The 18,330-nt window shown below is 35.5% G+C and overlaps 1 protein-coding gene across 4 annotated transcripts in view; it reads left to right on the forward strand.

Moving 5' to 3' along the window:
- Window positions 1-18,330, forward strand: part of LOC113175101 (zinc finger protein 568) — a 73,393-nt gene that overhangs the window by 38,911 nt on the left and 16,152 nt on the right. The gene's annotated exons all lie outside the window — the stretch shown is intronic.

Below are 18,330 nucleotides of genomic sequence, written 5' to 3' on the forward strand. Positions count from 1 at the left end.
GGCACTTGGTTCAATCTCAGCACCACATAAATGTAAAATAAAGATATTGTGTCCACCTAGAAAATATATATTTTTTAAAATCTCTTCAGAAAATTAGTACTTAGTAGTGTTTGCTATATAGTATGAACTTAGCATACTTTATTAGTACTATCGATTTTTAAATATATATCTGAAGTTTGGACTCACCTTTGAATTAATAATGTTCTAGATTCAAATAAACATTTAATTCTTAAAAATTTATGGGCTCGGGCTGTAGTTCAGTGGCAGAGTGCTTGCCTAGCACATGTAAGGCACTGGGTTCAATCCTTAACCACCATGTTTAAAAAAAAAAACACAAATTAAAGGAATGCTGTTCATCTACAACTGCAAAAAAAATTTTTTTTTGAAAGTCAGATGCTAGTATTACAAATGAAATGTGTTTTTATTTACTATTTTAGGGGATAACGGGTCTACACACATTAGTACACACATTAGCTACCCATTTAGTGTGTCTATCATTATTTGACAACAGATTTTGTAGGTTCATAGCTAACAAAATCAGTAAGATTTTTTCTAAAAACTTGACTTTGCAGTTTTACTGTTCTTTACATTTTTCTACACAACCTGCATAGGTAGTAATATTGTTAACTATTTTGATATTGTAAAATGCGAAAGACTTTTTATTTCCTTGAGGTGGTCATAAGCAATTTTATAAAATTGCTTAGTATTGCTGAGTCTTAACATACCAATCCTTCTTCAGCTCTTGACTTACATATGCCCTATTGAATTTTAGTTAGAAGCCATGGTAGTGCTAGATTCTGAACTGTAATAATTGAGTTCCTTTAAAAGGCTCTCATGCTCCAACAATGTGGACCAGCCCTACTTAAGATAACTTTTTATTATGCTGTCTCTATTGTCTTATTTGATATACACAAAACCACTAATGCCTTTTTTAAAAAGGAGATAAGAATTGAGGGTGTTGGTCACAATGGATCTTTAGCTTTTATGTTTAAACATCAATTCCATTTGAAGTTGGTTTCACAAAGGTAAATCATAATTTGTAAAGTAAAACATGACTACAAATTCTGTTATTAGCTATTTTTGAAGAGAGACAGTGTGTCATAAAGTAAAGGGACTTATTTTTATGAAAGTAACAATAATAGTTTGTAAAACTTTGTCTAAATGAGTATTGCCATTTTCTTTAATGGTCTTTTATTTAATAGGCTTTATACTAAATTTAGTTTTGTCAGCATAGCTAATATCTAGATTGTTTCTGAATAAAAAAATAGTTTCCAAATTTCATGCATTTACAAAAAAAGCCATGTAAATGTTTTCAGTTGCAAGATATTGTGTTTTGTGTGTGTGTGTGTGTTTCATTTTTCCATGATTTTCTCCATATTTCTTTTCTTTTTTCTTTTGGTGGACCATACTTTGTGTGCTTTAAATTCTCTGTTCTTTTCTTTAAAAAACTTTCAAGTCAACAGAAAATTTTAAAATTCTAATTGAGGTTCAAAAGACTTTCTTAGCTTAATTCCTTAAACTGAACCTGAAGTCTAAGAATAGTGTTTGCTGATATATGTCAGCAAGCAAATCATCTCATCTCTATAAATACGTTTTCCCCCTTCTTGAGGGATAGAAATAATAATATAAGTGAGAGAACAGCTTAGGATACTATTAATCAAATCATGGCAAATCCCTCTTTACCTAGATAAACATGGAGAATATCTAGATACTAAATTTATAAGGACCAGTTTCTGTGAATCACCTTGGAACACAACAAATAAAAAATTAATAATGGCTTAGACTACAGATACAGCAATAGAAATTGGTAGAGTTGAGAGTTTGGAGGTGATTTCATAGAATTTGCTCATGTGAAAGATGAAGAAGAAAGAAAAAGGATAATGCTTGTTTTTATGATGAGCAGCTGGCTGAGTACAGAAATTGTTGGATAAAGGGAGCTGCTTTATGCAAGGTTATACTGTGTCCCTGAGGACAGCCTGGCCCTTTTTGCCTCAATTTAGGACAACTCTGAAGAGTCATCCCAGGTTTAGAGCTCTCTAAGGAATTGCAGTTGCGTCACAGTTCAATTTCCTCTTCTTCCACCCAGTTCTGTTTCCCTTATTTCTTTATCAGTCATATTCCCAAGAGCTTTCTCCAGTATTCCTTACCCTAATTTTCCATCTCAGATTCTGTTGCCAAGGAACCTAACCTAACACAGTGCAGCCATTTGCAATGTCAGTTCTCAAATTAGGAGGTTTTTTTGAAAATATTTTTAATTTTAAAACTAATACACTCTTTACATATGAATAATATATTTTGTAAAAAATAAGTTTTCTAAAAATAATAATAGTGGCATATGTATATTATATAATTTTAGGGATATCTTTAATTACTTCATGGAAGATAGCCAGGTTCTCCTATCTGTGGAGTTTTTTTGTTTTGTTTTTAGTATTGGGAATTCAACCCAAGGGCAGTTTACCATTGACCTACATCTCCAGTCCTTTTTGAGACTGATTCTCACCAAGTTGCTGAGGCTGGTCTTGAACTTGTGATCCTCCTGACTCAGTCTACCTAGCCACTGGGATTACAGGTGTATCCCAGTATACCAAGCTCTTATCTGCTTCTGTATTCTTTCTGTAGTAATGTCACATTTACATAGACTATGGACCTCCTGTGTATACGTGAGAGATTGAGAGTGAAAAAAAATGATTCATAGTATTACTATGAAAACAGTTTTTATATCAGGGACCCTGAAAAGAGTCTTTAAAGAATTCGGATTTTGACACCTGGCTAAGTGTCTTCAAAAATGCAACTTGAGCCAGGCACAATTTTTTTTAAGTACTGGGGGTGTAGTTCAGTAATAAAGTACTTACTTAGCATATGTGAGTTTCTGGGTTCAATCCCCAGTACCAAAACCAAACAAATGTTAACTTTAAAAAGTATGTGAAGTACTAAAGGAATGTATTGGCATGCTGTTGATGATAATGTAATCCCAAAGGAAGAGCTTGAGAACCCCAAAGAAATAATGGCTAAAGGAAGTATTAAATATGTGGGTAAATAGAAATAAACATTGACAGTGAAGAAGAACAAAACTGACATACAGGGTTAAAAAATGGTATACTAGAAACCAGTATTATGTGATTTAAAGGATTTAACTTAATGGTTTAACTTAAAGGGTTAACTTAAATCCTTTGGGTTTGACTTAAAATATCTTTTTAAAGTTAAGGCTAATGTTTTGATATACAGATTTTTGTAGGATAGAAGAGAACCAAAATTCATATCTTAAGATAACTTTTTTTTTGTTTCATTTAATAGTCTGTAGTTAGGCAATCCAGGACTGGTATGGATCCACTTTGTTATTTTCCATCAAGTGTGGTAATCTTATTCTTCTTTTGGCTCTTAATTACACATCTCAGGGAGCCAGGTACATGGTGGGGATGCTGGGCGGGCAAAAAGGCATATTGATTGACTTTAAGGGACAAGTGTTGAAATGTATACAGTATTTTCCTTCACACTCTAATGACTAGAACTTAGTAATGTGGCCAGATATAACTGCAGAGCTAGCCAAGAAGTCACAAAGATACATAGCACCCAGCTAGTAAATGATGCAAGTCAATGAGTATTCATGGATGGTAGAGATGTGAAAGAGGCTATCAATAATGGAGGTTTTGTTTGTTTTGTTAATTAAACTTTGAATGTCTATATAAAAATTCAAGATTTCTGATTTCAGCTGATATTTAAAGGACTTGGAAGTTTTCCTTGTCCTTATAATGGTGGATAGAGATCACTTTTTTCTTAGATCTGTGAAAGAATTGAGGTCACAGGGTAGATTGCTACTCTGAATTCTGGAGACAAAAGAAAATGCAGATCATAACAGCCAAGATCTGCTTATTTAGAACAAAAATCACTGGAGTCATAAATTGTTAAGAACAATTATTTTGATGAATTGCTGAAAGTTGAAGTGGCTTGGGTGCAAGAAATTTCAGGGGCCCAGCCTTAAAGGGACCTCCACACTTTCATGAGTATTCTCAAGGGAGGGGTCTGAGACAAATTCCTCTGTGGCAAAGGGGAAGAGAGAGAAAGTGACCTTTATGAAATAGACTCAACATGTTCTTATTACCAGACCTTGTCTACTTGAGAGAAGGGCACTTAGCCAATACCAACCTTTCTAGCCTTTCTGTCTAGCTAAAGGTGAAAAAGACTTAAAAATGCATCTGAAGCCAGACACAGTGGCATACCTTTAATCCCTGCAGCTCAGGAGGCTGAGGCAGGAGGATCACAAGTTCAAAGCCAGCCTCAACAATGGCAAGGCACTAAGCAACTCAGGGAGACCCTGTCCCTAAATAAAATAAAAAAGCGGGGGCTGGGGATTTGACTCAGTGATTGAGTGTCCCTGAGTTCAATCCCCGTGGTACCCCGCCCACCCCCCAAAAAAACCCTTCCGAAGATTACATCTTAGGGGCTCAGGCTCCCTAAAAGATACGATTTATTTATAAGATATACAGTGCTTCCCCACCACCACATAAACAGGGCTTTCTGTATAATAACAGTGGATTATATCTGAAAGAGCTACAAGATAATCTCTATTTCAGAAGGAGATCTTAAGAAATCCCAAAGATAATTGAGTAGGTGGGAGAACCAAGGACACTAGAAAAAACTGAAACCTCTTGTATCTACTGCAAAAGTAAACGCAGTCCAATTACTGGCTAAATAAATGCAAAGTCTCATACTAAGCCTGCTTACCTCAGTTTATACTACCTGATTTATAAGTCATGTTTAAAAGAAAGAAAAAATAGTTTGAATACCCAAGGCAAGCATCAGAACCAGATTTAAATATGACACAAATTTTGCATTTAGATAGGAAATTGAAGGGTAACTATGATGAAAATGTTAAGGACACCAGTGGAAAATGTAGATAATATGCAAAGTAGATGGTTAATGTTAGAAAAAGATGGAAACCAAGGATCAAAAGGAAATGCTAGGAAAAAAATAATAATTTTGATGGACTTTTTAAGTGACTGAACACAGCCAAGGAAACAATCAGTAGGCTTGAAGATGTGTCCCAAGCTGAAATGAAAAGAAAATAATATGATTAATCTAGAACAGAATATATTTGAACTATGACCCAGTTACAAAAGGAATAACATACTTGTCATTGAAATATCAGAAGAAAAAAGAGAGAGGTTCAAAGAACAAGCAGATTACAAAAAAAAAAATCTACACATGAATATTTAAATCTACAGAAAACCAAAGACAAAGGGTAAACCTTGAAAGAAGGCAGAGGTGGGGAAAAGCATCTTTGCAATAGAAAAAATAATTACATTGGACTTCTCTCCAGAAACCATGTATGCAAAAGAGAGGAATGAAACACATCAATCTCTGAAAAAAAAAATTCTCAGTCTAGTGAAAACATCCTTCCAAGTGAAGTAGAAATAAAAATTTTCTTAGAACCAGACATTTAAGGAAGACCTTTGTGAAGACCTTTGTCAGGGTTTCTTCACAAAGAAATGTCTACACACACAAGGAATATATACCTTCCAGAAATAGTTTTTGAAATGTCATAAATGAATGGTTGCCATCCTCAGTAAAATTCAGGAGAAAAGAGTTAGGACACATGATACTGAAAATGTCCATTCTCCCCCAGAGTTTACAAGACATAAAGGCAGCAGACATCAGTCCTCAAAATCTTCCCAAAAATAGAAGAGGAAGAAATACTTCCTAACTCATTTCCTGAGATCAGTATTACCCTGATAGCAAAGCCAGAAAGACAGCTACAAGAGAACTGCAGGCTAACATCCTTTTTGAATATTGGTGCAGGAATCCCCAACTAAGTACTAGAAAAGTGAATTCAGTAGCATATTTAAAAGAGTCATACACTCTGAACATATGAGATTTATTTCAGGAATGCAAAGATGGTTCGTCATACCAATTGTGATATACCACATTAATCGACTAAATGGAAAAGGACATGATCATTTCAGTTGATCCCCTCCCCCCAAAGAAGATTTGCCAAAATTCAATCCCTTTTATTTTAAAAACTCTAAAAAACTAGAAGGAAAACTGTCAATCTTAGAAAGGTTACATATGAAGAACCCAGCATCATAATGGTAAAGGTGAGGTAAAAGATCTTTGACTTGGATACCAGGATCATTTACTGGGTAAAGGGCAGTCTTCAACAAATGGGTGCTGGGAAAACTCAATATCCACATACAAAACATTGAAGTTGGATTCTTTATACCATATATAAAAATTAACACTGAATAATAGACCTAATGATAGAGTAAAACTGAAACTCTTAGGGCTGGGGATGTGGCTCAAGCGGTAACGTGCTCGCCTGGCATGCGTGCGGCCCGGGTTCGATCCTCAGCACCACATACCAACAAAGATGTTGTGTCCGCCGAGAACTAAAAAATAAATATTAAAAAAAATTTTTAAAAAAACCTGAAACTCTTAGAAGAAAACAGAAATAACTTAAATAAAAGTTTCATGACTTTGGATCAGAAATTATTTCTTGTATATAAAACCAGATGCACAGGAAACAAAAGAAAAAGTGGACATGTTGGATTTCATCTAAATTAAAAACTTGCATGCATCAAAAACAAAATAGTGAAAAAAGTAGCCTAAAGAGTAGGAAAGCATATTTGCAAGTCATCTATCTAATAAGGGTTTAATAACCGTAATAGCTGAAGAACTCTTACAACTCAACAACAAAAAACAAATTTAAAAATGAGCAAATGCCTTTTATAGACATTTGTCCTTGAAAAAAGTTCTCAACATCATTAGTCATTATGGAATGATAATAAAACCATAATGAGATACCCTGACACTTATTAGGATGCTTATGATAAACAACAGTAAGTTTTGGTGAGGAAATGAAAATAGTACTCTTGTGCAATGCAGATGAGAATTTAAGATGATGCAACTGTTATAGGAAAGAGTTTGGTGGTTTCTCAAAAAAGTTAAACAGAATGACCTTATGGTCCTGCAATTCTGCTTTTAGAAGTACACCCAAAAGAACTGAAAGCAGGGTCTCAAATGGACACTTAAAACTCCAGTGTATATTAGTCACGACAGTCAAGAGGTAAAAATAACCCAAGTGTCTGTTAGCAGATGAATGAATGAAAACAATTCAGTTCATACAAGCAATGGAATATTATTCAGCAAAATGATTGAAATTTTGGTATAAAAAATAGATGAATTTTGAAAACGTTATAATAAGTGAAGTAAGCCAGGCATAAAAGGGCAAAGTTCATATGATTCCACTTATTTGAAATACCTAGAATAGGAAACCTGATGAAGTAGAATAGATGTTAGCCAGGGTTAGGGCTAGGGGGATATGGAAAGCTATTGTTTAAAGGGTGGAAAAGATATGAGGAAAAAATTCTGTAAATGTTGGTGTTGTGAATGTACTTGATGCTACTGAGTTATGTATGTAAAAACGGTTAAAGTGGTAAATGTTGTTATATTTTCACACAGAAGAGCCTTGTAATTCTAGTATCTGTTTTGTCTTACAGTCAATTTCTATTGTTTCCTCGTGACTCTTGCATATTCTTCCTGTAATTTTGATTGTGTAATGGACGTTGTGATTAATATGTTGTATTATCCCTGGATTTTGTCTTATTTCTTGGAAGAGTATTGATTTTTGTCCTAAGGAGCTAGTTAGCTTGTCTACATTTAAAATCCAGTCTGTCTCCCCTGGCGTTGGCAGTAACTGAAATCGTCTCCCCCCACCCCCAGTCTTTTAGCTTTTGATTTCCCTGAACTCTTTGGTTTTTCCCTAAACATGAGGTTCAAGCATCAGCAAAGATTTTAGCAAAATTAATATACAGATTTTTACTTTCTCCTCTGAGTAAATAGAGTAAAACTGAAACTCTTAGAAGAAAACAAAAATAACAAATAAAAGTTTCATGACTTTGGATCAGAAATTATTTCTTGTATATAAAACCAAATGCACAGGAAAGACAGTATGTCTAGATCTTCTTTAATAGGTTAATTTCGTTGTTAAAATTACCTGCATGCCTAATAACTTTTGTCTGCTTGATCAGTCAGTGATGGGAGGGTTGTAAAATCTCCCATCACTTTAGTCATTTTATCTCCTCCTCCTTATAGTGCTCTGAAACTGTTTCGTGTGTCCTTTCTAGAAGTTAACTCCTCATTTTTCAACTATCTTTCACAACCTCAAACTTGTCAATTATGGCTTTCCACTCAATTTTAGCTACCGCACTTCTAAGGATCCAATACTAAGCACATGCTTAGTATTTACTGGGTTTCATCTTTAATACTGCAAAAATAATAACAATGTGTATCTTTTCCAGAGTTAATTGTATTTGTGTGAATTACTGTGACATATACCCAGTCTGCCTTTACTGGAAATAGAACTAGATGACATTTGAGAAAAGATCTGAAGGTAGTGAGGGAAAGAGACATTTCAAAATTTAGATATAGAACATTGAGCTGTACAAAAGAGAAAGTTCAAAGACCCTGTGAGTGAGTGGTCATGGTTGGTTTATTGACAGGTAGTCCCTAGGATTTTTAAACAGAGAGCTATAAAGATTGTGTGATAGACTTGAAATGGTAAGTTAGAAAAAGAAAAATCAAGAATTATATCAAGATTTTTGGCCTGATTAACTTGAAAATTTCCATTTGTCAAAGTGGAAGACCTATGTGAAGAACATGTTTGATGGTCTGCATAGCTAAATCCAGTAGACAACTGGATTTTGTGGTGCTGAGATCTGGAACCTGGAGGAGAGATGTAACTAGAGTTATACTTGTATCAGCTGTTGGAATTTGGGGTGGGGGGAGTACCAGGGATTGAACTCAGGGACACTTGACCACTGAGCCACACCCCCAGCCCTATTTTTTAAAATATATTTTCTTTAGTTGTAGATGGACACAATACCTTTATTTTATTTGTCTTTATTTTTATGTGGTACTGGGGATCGAACTCAGTGCCTCACACATGCCAGGCAAACTCTCTACCACTTAGCCACAACCCCGGCCCAGTTGTTAGAAATTTTTTTTTTGGGGGGGGTGTCTTTATATATATATTTAATGGATTTTTTAAAAAATGATTTTCTTTTTTATTTTTAAAATTTTATTTTTGTAATGTGGAAGGCTTTACAATTCTTATTATACATATAGAACCCAATTTTTCATATCTCTGTATATAAAGTAGGTTCACATCAATTCATATCTTCATACATGTACTTTGGATAATGATGCCTATCACATTCCACCATCATTGCTAACCTCCACCCTCTCCCTTTCCCTCCCACCCCTATGCCCTACTCTGTTCCTCCCATGTTCCCCCTCCCTTCCCCATTATGGGTCAGTCACCTTATATCAGAAAAAAACATTCAGCATTTGGTTTTTGGGGACTGGCTAACTTCACTTATGCATTATTTTCTCCAACACCATTTATTTACCTGCAAATGCCATGATTTTTTTTTTTGAATATTGATTATACTCAAACCATGAGACTGGAATTCTGTTCCAGACTTCTAAGGACTGATCTGGGGAGGAGCTCTACATTTGTAGGTTGAAGAAATAAAGAGGAACCAGCAAAAGAGAAAGTGAAGCCAGGAAATTAGGGCAGAAACCCAGGGAAGGTAATGTTCTGGAAGCAAAGTGAAGAAAATGTTTTAACGAGGAGAAAGTCGTGAACTCTACCAAGTTTTATAGGTGAGCAGTGTTGAAGTCATTGGTGTCTGTCATTCTTTTAGCTAGTAGACTGATCAAGCAATTATTAGGCATATCAGTGACTTGAAACTTTTCTTGACTTAGTGGGAAATTGTTCAGTATTTTACTATTAAATATATATATCCTTTATCAATTTAAGGACATTTTCTTCTACTTCTGGTTTAGAGTTTATATCAGGAATAGGTTTTGAGTTTTATCAGATGAGTTTTTAGTCTGTTGAAGTATGATAGATTTTCTCCTTTACTTGTGAATGTGGTAAATTGCATTGATTTTTGAATATTAAGTTCTTCTTTCATTTCTGGAATAAAATATTATAATACTTATCTTTTTATATATTAGTGGGTTCTGTTGATTATTTTTTGCTTAGATTTTTATATTGTTATTCATGAGAGATAACTGCCTCTAATTTTCTTTTTCCCTCTCTCTATATATATATATATATATTTTTTTTAATTTAGTTGTAGTTGAACACAATACCTTTATTTTATTTTTTTGTGGTGTAGAGGATCAAACCTTGTGCTTCACAGATGCTAGATAAGTGCTCTATCACTTGAGCCACAACCCCACCCCTCTTTCTCTCTTTTTAAAATTTTTTTCAATGTTCTTATCAGGTTTTTGGTGTCAAGGCTATTCTGATCTTATTGAGTTGGGAATTGTTAATTTTTTTCTATTTCTTGAGAGTTCATATAAAATTGCTGTTCCATGTGTTTTGATGAATTGACTAATGAAGCCGTCTGGGCCTTTTGAGTGATTTTAGATTTCTTTTTACTTCCCTTGGGTTACCATTCACCACAAGCTACTTCAAAGCCAAGTAAAGTTTCCCTGATAATACTATATATAGAAATCATTGAGAATGTATGATATTGTCACAAGGATAGGCAAGTTGACCTGTGGAATGGAAAAAGGAACCCAGATACTATTCCTCACTTATATGGAATTCTGGTATATGAGGATGTGTTAGTTTCTTGGGGCTGCTATAACAAATTACTAAAACCTTGTTGGCTTTTAAATAGCAGAAATTTATTCTCTCACAGGAAGAGAGGCCAGAAGTCCGAAATCAAGGTGTCATCAAGACTGTGCTGCCTCCAGAGGCCATAGATGAGATTCTTTCTCTCTTCCACTTTCAATTGGCTCCACTTTTTCCTTGGCATATGGCCAAATTGTTCCAATCTCAGCCTCCCTGGCCACATGGCCTTCTCTTTATGTGTCTCCCTTCTGAATGTCTCTTGTATAAGACAATGTGATTGAATTTAGGGATCACTCAGATAATTCAGAATGATCTCATCTTGAGAGCCTTATTGCAGCTGCAAAGTCCTTGTTTCCAAATAAGATCGCATTTGTAGGTTCCAGAGATTAGGATAGGAATGTATCTTTTGGGGGACAACCATTCAACCCACTACACATGGAAATAGGACATCAGGTCAGTGGGGAAAGGAAGGACAATTGAATGGTTGGAGCAAGAAAAAAACTTTATTTGGCAAAAAGATGAAAATAAATTCATGCCTCCTACAAAACACAAAAATCAACTCCATTCAGACGAAGGATTTTAATGCTGAAAGTAAAACTTCAAACATATATTAGTTGTATGTCTTTTGACTTTAAAGTAGGGAAATATTTGTTAATAAAACACGAAAGGAGTTGATTTAAGAATTAATAGCACATTTGTCTATTCAAAATGCCCATTCATCAAATGACACCCTATAGAAAAAAAATAAGAAATAAGGAAAAATGTTTGCCATACACATCTTTATTTCAGGACCTAGTATGAAGAAGCAACATGACAGTCTCATTGCAGCAGGCAAAGAGAGAGAGAGAAGCTATGTAGCAGTTCTTGAAGCTCTGAGAACTTCTGCTCTGAACATGTCACTTTTACCTTTCACTGGATAGTTCAAGTAACATTGTTGAGACTAATGTCAATAGGCAAGAAATATAATTCTCCTCTCAGGAGGGGTCCAGAAAAGAGTGTTAAAAAATATGTGATAATATCACGCTCCCACACATCAACCAGCTATATGACTAAATGTGGACCCCAATGGACCAGTTATGAGCATGTATATAATTTAAAGGTTGTAATTTAATATAAGCTAGATACACCTGCCAGCAAAACCAGAGACAAAGCAGAGAGACGTGGATCTTGTATTTTCATTTCTTCCCAGTAGGACCACACTCCTTATTGTTCTCAAGTCCAAATAATGTCCTAAAACTTGATTGAATGTCTTTAAAAAATCAACTCAGAAAAAATGAAAAACAAGCATCCACTTCTAAAACTCATGTTTAAAATATAAGCTGGGGTTGTGGCTCAGTGGTACTTGCCTGGCATATTTGAAGCACTGGGTTCTATCCTCATTTTTTTTTTAAAAAAACGATATATCTGAAAATAACTATCATAGTTTTTCCAGTAAATTTTTTTAACTTTTTTTATTTGTAGATGAACACAATATGTTTAGTTATTTATCTTTTTTATTTTGTTTTGTTTTAATTAGTTACACATGACAGTTGATCAATAATCTTGACATAATCAAACATTTGAATCAGATGGGATATAATTTCTCATTTTCCTGAGTGTACAGGTTGCAGAATTACATTGGTCATGCAATCACGTATAAACCCACAGCAATAATAATGCCTATTTTATTCTGCTATCCTTCCATTCCTCCCTTCCTCATCCCTCCCCTCCATCACTACTCTCTACCCAATCTAATGTGACCCACTTCTTTTTTTTTCCCCTCACATCGTCATACTTGAATTGTATGTAACAAAGGGGGTCTCCTTCCCTTTTCCATGCAATTCCCCTTTTCCCTCCCTTTCCCTCCCACCTCTCTTCCCTATCTAGAGGTAATTTTCTTCTCATGCTCTTCCTCCCTACCCCATTTTGAGTCACCTCCCTTATATCAGAGAAGACATTCGGCATTTGTTTTGGGGGGGGGGGATTGGCTAACTTCATTTAGCATAATCTGCTCTAATGCCATCCATTTCCCTGCAAATGCCATGATCTTGTTGTTTTTTAGTGCTGAGTAATATTCCATTGTGTATAAATGCCACATTTTTTTTTTTATCCATTCATCCATTGAAGGACATCTAGGTTGTCTCCACAGTCAAGCTATTGTGAATTGTGCTGCTATAAACATTGAAGTGGCTGTGTCCCTGTAGTATGCTGTTTTTAGGTCCTTTGAGAATAGTCCGAGAAGAGGAATAGCTGGGTCAAATGGTGGTTCCATTCCCAGTTTTCCAAGGAATATATCCATACTCCTTTCCAAATTGGCTGCACCAATTTGCATTCTCACCAGCAATGTATGAGTGTACCATTCCCCCCCCCCATCCTCACCAGCACTTGTTGTTGTTTGACTTCAAAATGGCTGCTATTCTTATCTTTATGATAAGGATCTTTATGCTGAGGATCGAACCCAGTGAGTGCCTCACACATACTAGGTAACCACTTTACCACTGAGCCACAGCCCTAGACCCTTCAGTGAATTTCTGATGGAAGTGTGCATTCTAACCTTTTCAAAGGTTTTTGCTTTTGTTTTTGAGTCAAGGTCTCACTAAATTGCTTAGGGCCTCACTAAGTATCTGAGGCTGGCTTTGAACTTTCGATCCTCCTGCCTCAGCCTACTGAGTCACTGAGATTACAGGTGTGTGCCACCACATGTAGCTGAAATTCTCTTAAATTCACTCTGTCCCAAGGATTACTAGGGAGTGTAGGTTTTTTCGAAAAAAAAGGATGGGTTTGTTCCCATTAAAATCACGTTGCACTGGCCTTTTTCTTAGAATTTCATATAATGAGCATTAAAAAATTTTACTTATTTTTGTTTTGAAGAAAACTTGATGGTTCTTAAACTTGTAGATTTAAGAGCCAGAGACAGTGCATCTAAGATCTTTAGTAAGAGGGAATCCCCAGTTCTGTTGCTCTGTACTGGGCCTGTTGAAAAGCTCTTTTGACAGAAGTTGAATGGAGACTGGATATGCTAAGCCAGGTTGAAATGTGGAAATCAGAGACCAAGATCCTGGAAGTGGGAAGTTATTACTCATTCAGTCACATTGTAGGAATGAAGGACACAAAGCAAGGAAGCATCTTGAACATGGATTCTCTCTCCATTTATTGAGCTTCTCTTTGATTTCTTAAATCAGTTTTACTGGGCTGGGGTTGTGGCTCAGCGGAGCACTCACCTTTTACATTTGAGGCACTGAGTTCCATCCTCAGCACCATATAAAAATAAATAAATAAAATAAAGGCATTGTGTTAATTACAACTTAAAAAATGATCAATTTCATTTTTTCTCATGTTTGTACATATTAGGTTTATGCTTTAGTATTCCATTTTGGGGTGGTGCTATGTGTACATGGTTATTATAATTTAAATTTTAAGTTTCACTTGCTCATTGTTGTAAAGTGATTGATTGGCTTTTATATATTTACCTTCTTATAATTGCTTATTAGTTCTAGCAGTTTTTTTAAATTGAGTCTTGCACATTTTCTACATAGACAACCATTCCATCTGCTAACAAAGAATTTTCTTTATCAATCTGTACACATTTCTTATTACATTAGATAGAATTTCCAGTATGATGTTTAAAAGAAGTGTGAAGAGAGGATATCCTTGCCATACTCCTTATCTTAGCAGGAATATTTATATTTCTCAACATTATGTTAGCTGCCTAGTTTTTTGGTTTGGTTTCAAATATGTTCTTTATCAACTTGAGGAAATCCCTTTAGATTCCTAGTTTCTGAGTTTTGTTTTTTCTTTTCTTTAAATCATGTTTGTATATTGGAGTTTTTCAAATGGATTTTTCAAAAGTCCAACCAGCCTTACATATCCTACTTGGTTGTTGTGCATGATTCTTTTTCTGTGTTGTTAAATTTTTATTTACCAATTTTTGTTAAGGATTTTTGCATGTATATTCATGAGAGAGAGAGAGAGGGAGGGAGGGAGGGAGGGAGGAGAGAGAGAGCGAGAGGTCTTTTTAGCTGTTTTTTGTTTCTTATAATGTGTTTGTCCTTATTTTGGTAATTGGTTATTAGGGTAATGCTGGTCTCATAAAATGAGAGGAAGTATGAGGAAGTATTCCCCTCTTCTGGGCATGGAAAAATAAGAATTCATACCCCATTTGAATCAAATGTATGATATGTCAATATCATTGTATTGTCTTGAGCAACTAATAAAAACAAAGAATTAGTATAAGTTCTGCCTGATTTGCTAGAATTCAGCAGTGAAGCCATCTTAGCCTAGTACTTTCTGTTTTACAACATTATTAATTATTGATTCAATTTCTGTTGGTTGTTAAATCTTTTGTAATTGTCATTTAGTTCTTGAATATACCGTTCCTTATTTTTCAGTCTTTCTTCTGGTTTGGTTTTAAGTTTTGTAGAAATTCCTATTAAAATATCCTTGAGGGCTGGGGATGTGGCTCAAGCGGTAGCGCGCTCTCCTGGCATGCGTGCGGCCCGGGTTCGATCCTCACCACCACATACAAAGATGTTGTGTCTGCCGAAAACTAAAAAATAAATGTTAAAAATTCTCTCTCTCTCTCTCTCTCTCTAAAAAAAGGCATTATTCATTTGTTGTACTATTTACTATTCGTAGCATTTTCTTTTTATACTTAGAACTTCCATCTTTCAGCTTACATTGTCCATCTTTTCTTGCATGTTTTATATTTTTTTCACTAGAACCTTTAGTATTTCATTCATAATTATTTTAAAATCCTACTCTGATAATCACAACATTCTTGCCATATCTGATTTTGGTTCTTTCCCTTGCTCTACCTCTGCAAACTGAGTATTTTGCTTTTTACTATGCTGTGGATTTTTTGGTTTTGTTTTGTTTTGCTAGTTGTAGTCGGACACAATACCTTTGTTTTATTTATTTTTATCTGGTGATAAGGTTCAAACCCAGTGCCTCACACATGCTAGGCAAGTGATCTACCCCTGAGCTACAACCCCAGCGCTGCCTCCTGTTTTTTTTAAACTGAACATTTTGCACTTGTAAAAGGAACTAGATAAGTAGATCTATATTGATGTAGTAGTTTAAGTTGGTGGGGTTAGTTACCTCTGATTCTGTTATTTGGTCTTGATGTTTCTGTGAACTAGTGTCCCCAGACTGTGAACTTCACCAATGTTTCTTCATTTTTACACCCCCCCATCCCCCATTAGGTGGGACAGGAAGACTACAGTGAATCAGAATTGGCTATTTCCCTTACCCCAATTGGTGTGGCTTCAATAAAATCCCAGTAGGTTAGACTCTGGTGTAATAGTTATCTCAGGGCAAGCCTTGTTAAGAAAGGACTTCTCTGTATTTCAATAGGACAGCTTTTCCTTTCCTTCCGCCGGATGCATTCTGGGATTTTTCTCTGATCTTTACTGTAAGAACCTGGTTGGTCTCCTGGACATATATCTCAAAAGTGTGAAGGTCTCCTGAGACTGGTTCCTTTGGAGTTTTTACCACTCAAAAGTTGTCCAAACCTCTAGTAATTCATCTATTATGGTTTAGGTTTTTCTACCCTATTTTGGATTTCTGTGGTTTTGCTCTGTTGTGATTCTCATATCTGTCTATCTGCCTCTTGAACTTGGGGCAGCAGATTGCCCTGTGACCTTCCTTGTCCTGATGTATCAAGATGTTGCTTTTTCAATTTTTTAATTGTTGGAGAGAGTAACAAGTTCCAAACTCTTTATCTGCCAAACTAGAGAGACCAGAACTTCTAAATACTCTATATTTTTAGTCTGAAATATATTTGTAGGCCCTCGATTAGTTTGGATATCAGGCTGTTTGCCTTTCATCATTTCTCTCCTTTTCTCTAGCAATAGCAACCTGTCTTATACTTTATCACCCACTTGCTTCCTTTTTTTTAATATTTGTAATTATAGATGGGCACAATACCTTCAGTTTATTTATTTATTTTTGTTTGGTACTGAGGATCAAATCCAGTGCCTCACACATGCCATGTAAGCGCTCTACCACTGAGCTACAACCTCAGCACACTTGCTTCCTTCATGACTAAATTCTTGTTTACTTTTGCCATTTTCCTTTTTAAAAATTTGAAGCATTTACATGATGTATAAAAATCTTTTTCCTCTTCTTTTTTTTCTTTTCTTTTTTTTTTTTTTTTTGCACCAGGAATCAAACCCTGGGGCATTTAACCACTGAGCCACTTCCCCAGTCCTTTTTTTTTTTTTTTGGAGACAGAGTCTCATGAAGGCTGGCTTTGAACTGTGATACTTTGATATTCCTGCTTCAGTCTCCCGAGTTACTGGGATTTACAGGCATGCCCCACTGCACCTGGCTAAAAACCTTGTGTGCATCTTGCTAACTAAATTTATATATATACACACACACATACACACACACACATCTATGTATCTACTACCCAGATCAATAATTAGAATATTTCTATTTCCCCAGAAATTTCCCTTGGTTCCTTCCCTCGTAATGACTACCATCCCATTCAAAAGTCACTACTTTTAACTTTTATCTCCATATATTAGTTTTGCCTGTCCTAGAACTTTGTATAAACTGAATCATACAGCGAGTTTGATCTCTGGCTTCATTTGCTCAGATATTCTAATTTTTAATCCATCTTATCGTATGTCTCAGATTTTTATTAGTAAGCAACAGTAGCACGATTTGTTTATCCAGTCATCTGTTGATGAATATCTGGGTAGTTTCCATTTTGGGAGCTACTAGAATAAAACTACCATGTACATTTGTGTTCAAGTCTTTATAAAGATGTGTTTTCAGGGGCATGGGCTGTGGCTCAGCGCTAGCCCACTTGCCTGGCATGTGTGAGGCACTGGGTTTGATTCTCAGCACCACATATAAATTAAAAAACATACAGATCTATCAACAGCTAAAAATTAAATTTTTTTAAAAAAGTGTTTTCATTTATCTTAGATACCTAGGATAGGATTAACTGGGTAATTAGCTTTGCAAGCTATGGAAATATTGGCCACCATGGAAATTTGAACTGATAATGTCAACTGTACCCAGCATTGGGCAAAAGCCTCAGCAGCTATTTCTGGGGCATAATTAATGACAGTGTCCTAAAGATATTTTAGTGTTCCCATGTAACCAGCTGCTGTTTACTAAATTTAACATCTGAGAGCAACACAAGGAGCCATTTTACAAAATACTTCTAATATAGTTCCTGTGAAATGACCTTGGCAGAGGGCTATATTGAGACTGGTGCTCTGTTTCAAAGTTATTCCTTACTATATTAGTGGTACCCTTTCATGCATTGGAGAGGCCCAAATCACACACAAATTTGTAATATTAGTTTCTGAACCTTTGTGAAATGTTATTTTTTTATTGTCTGGCATACAATAACTTTCTAAAGATCTCCTGGTATCCAAAGTAGAGGCTTGATTTCTGCGTTGCTTAGGAGTTCCTTAAAGAAACAAATGCTAAAGGCAGAAAATAAGACAGAAGTAATTGAGCTAGCAGCAGACGATAAGGCATAACCCACGGGGTAAATGAGGCCTCCAGTGTTAGAGGTAGAATAGGATTTGTCTCCACATACCAACTATTTATGTAGCAGCAGAAACTACTGAGTGTTCTCCAGTAAAATTCAATTCTGACGCTACTCCCCAGTTTAGATGCCAAGCAAACTCCAGGTGATTTTCCCTATGGTTCTGATCAACCAGCTGTAAATTGGAATTTACACA

Source organism: Urocitellus parryii, chromosome 15 (genome assembly GCF_045843805.1).
Source record: "Urocitellus parryii isolate mUroPar1 chromosome 15, mUroPar1.hap1, whole genome shotgun sequence".
Classification (NCBI taxonomy): Eukaryota; Metazoa; Chordata; class Mammalia; order Rodentia; family Sciuridae; genus Urocitellus; species Urocitellus parryii.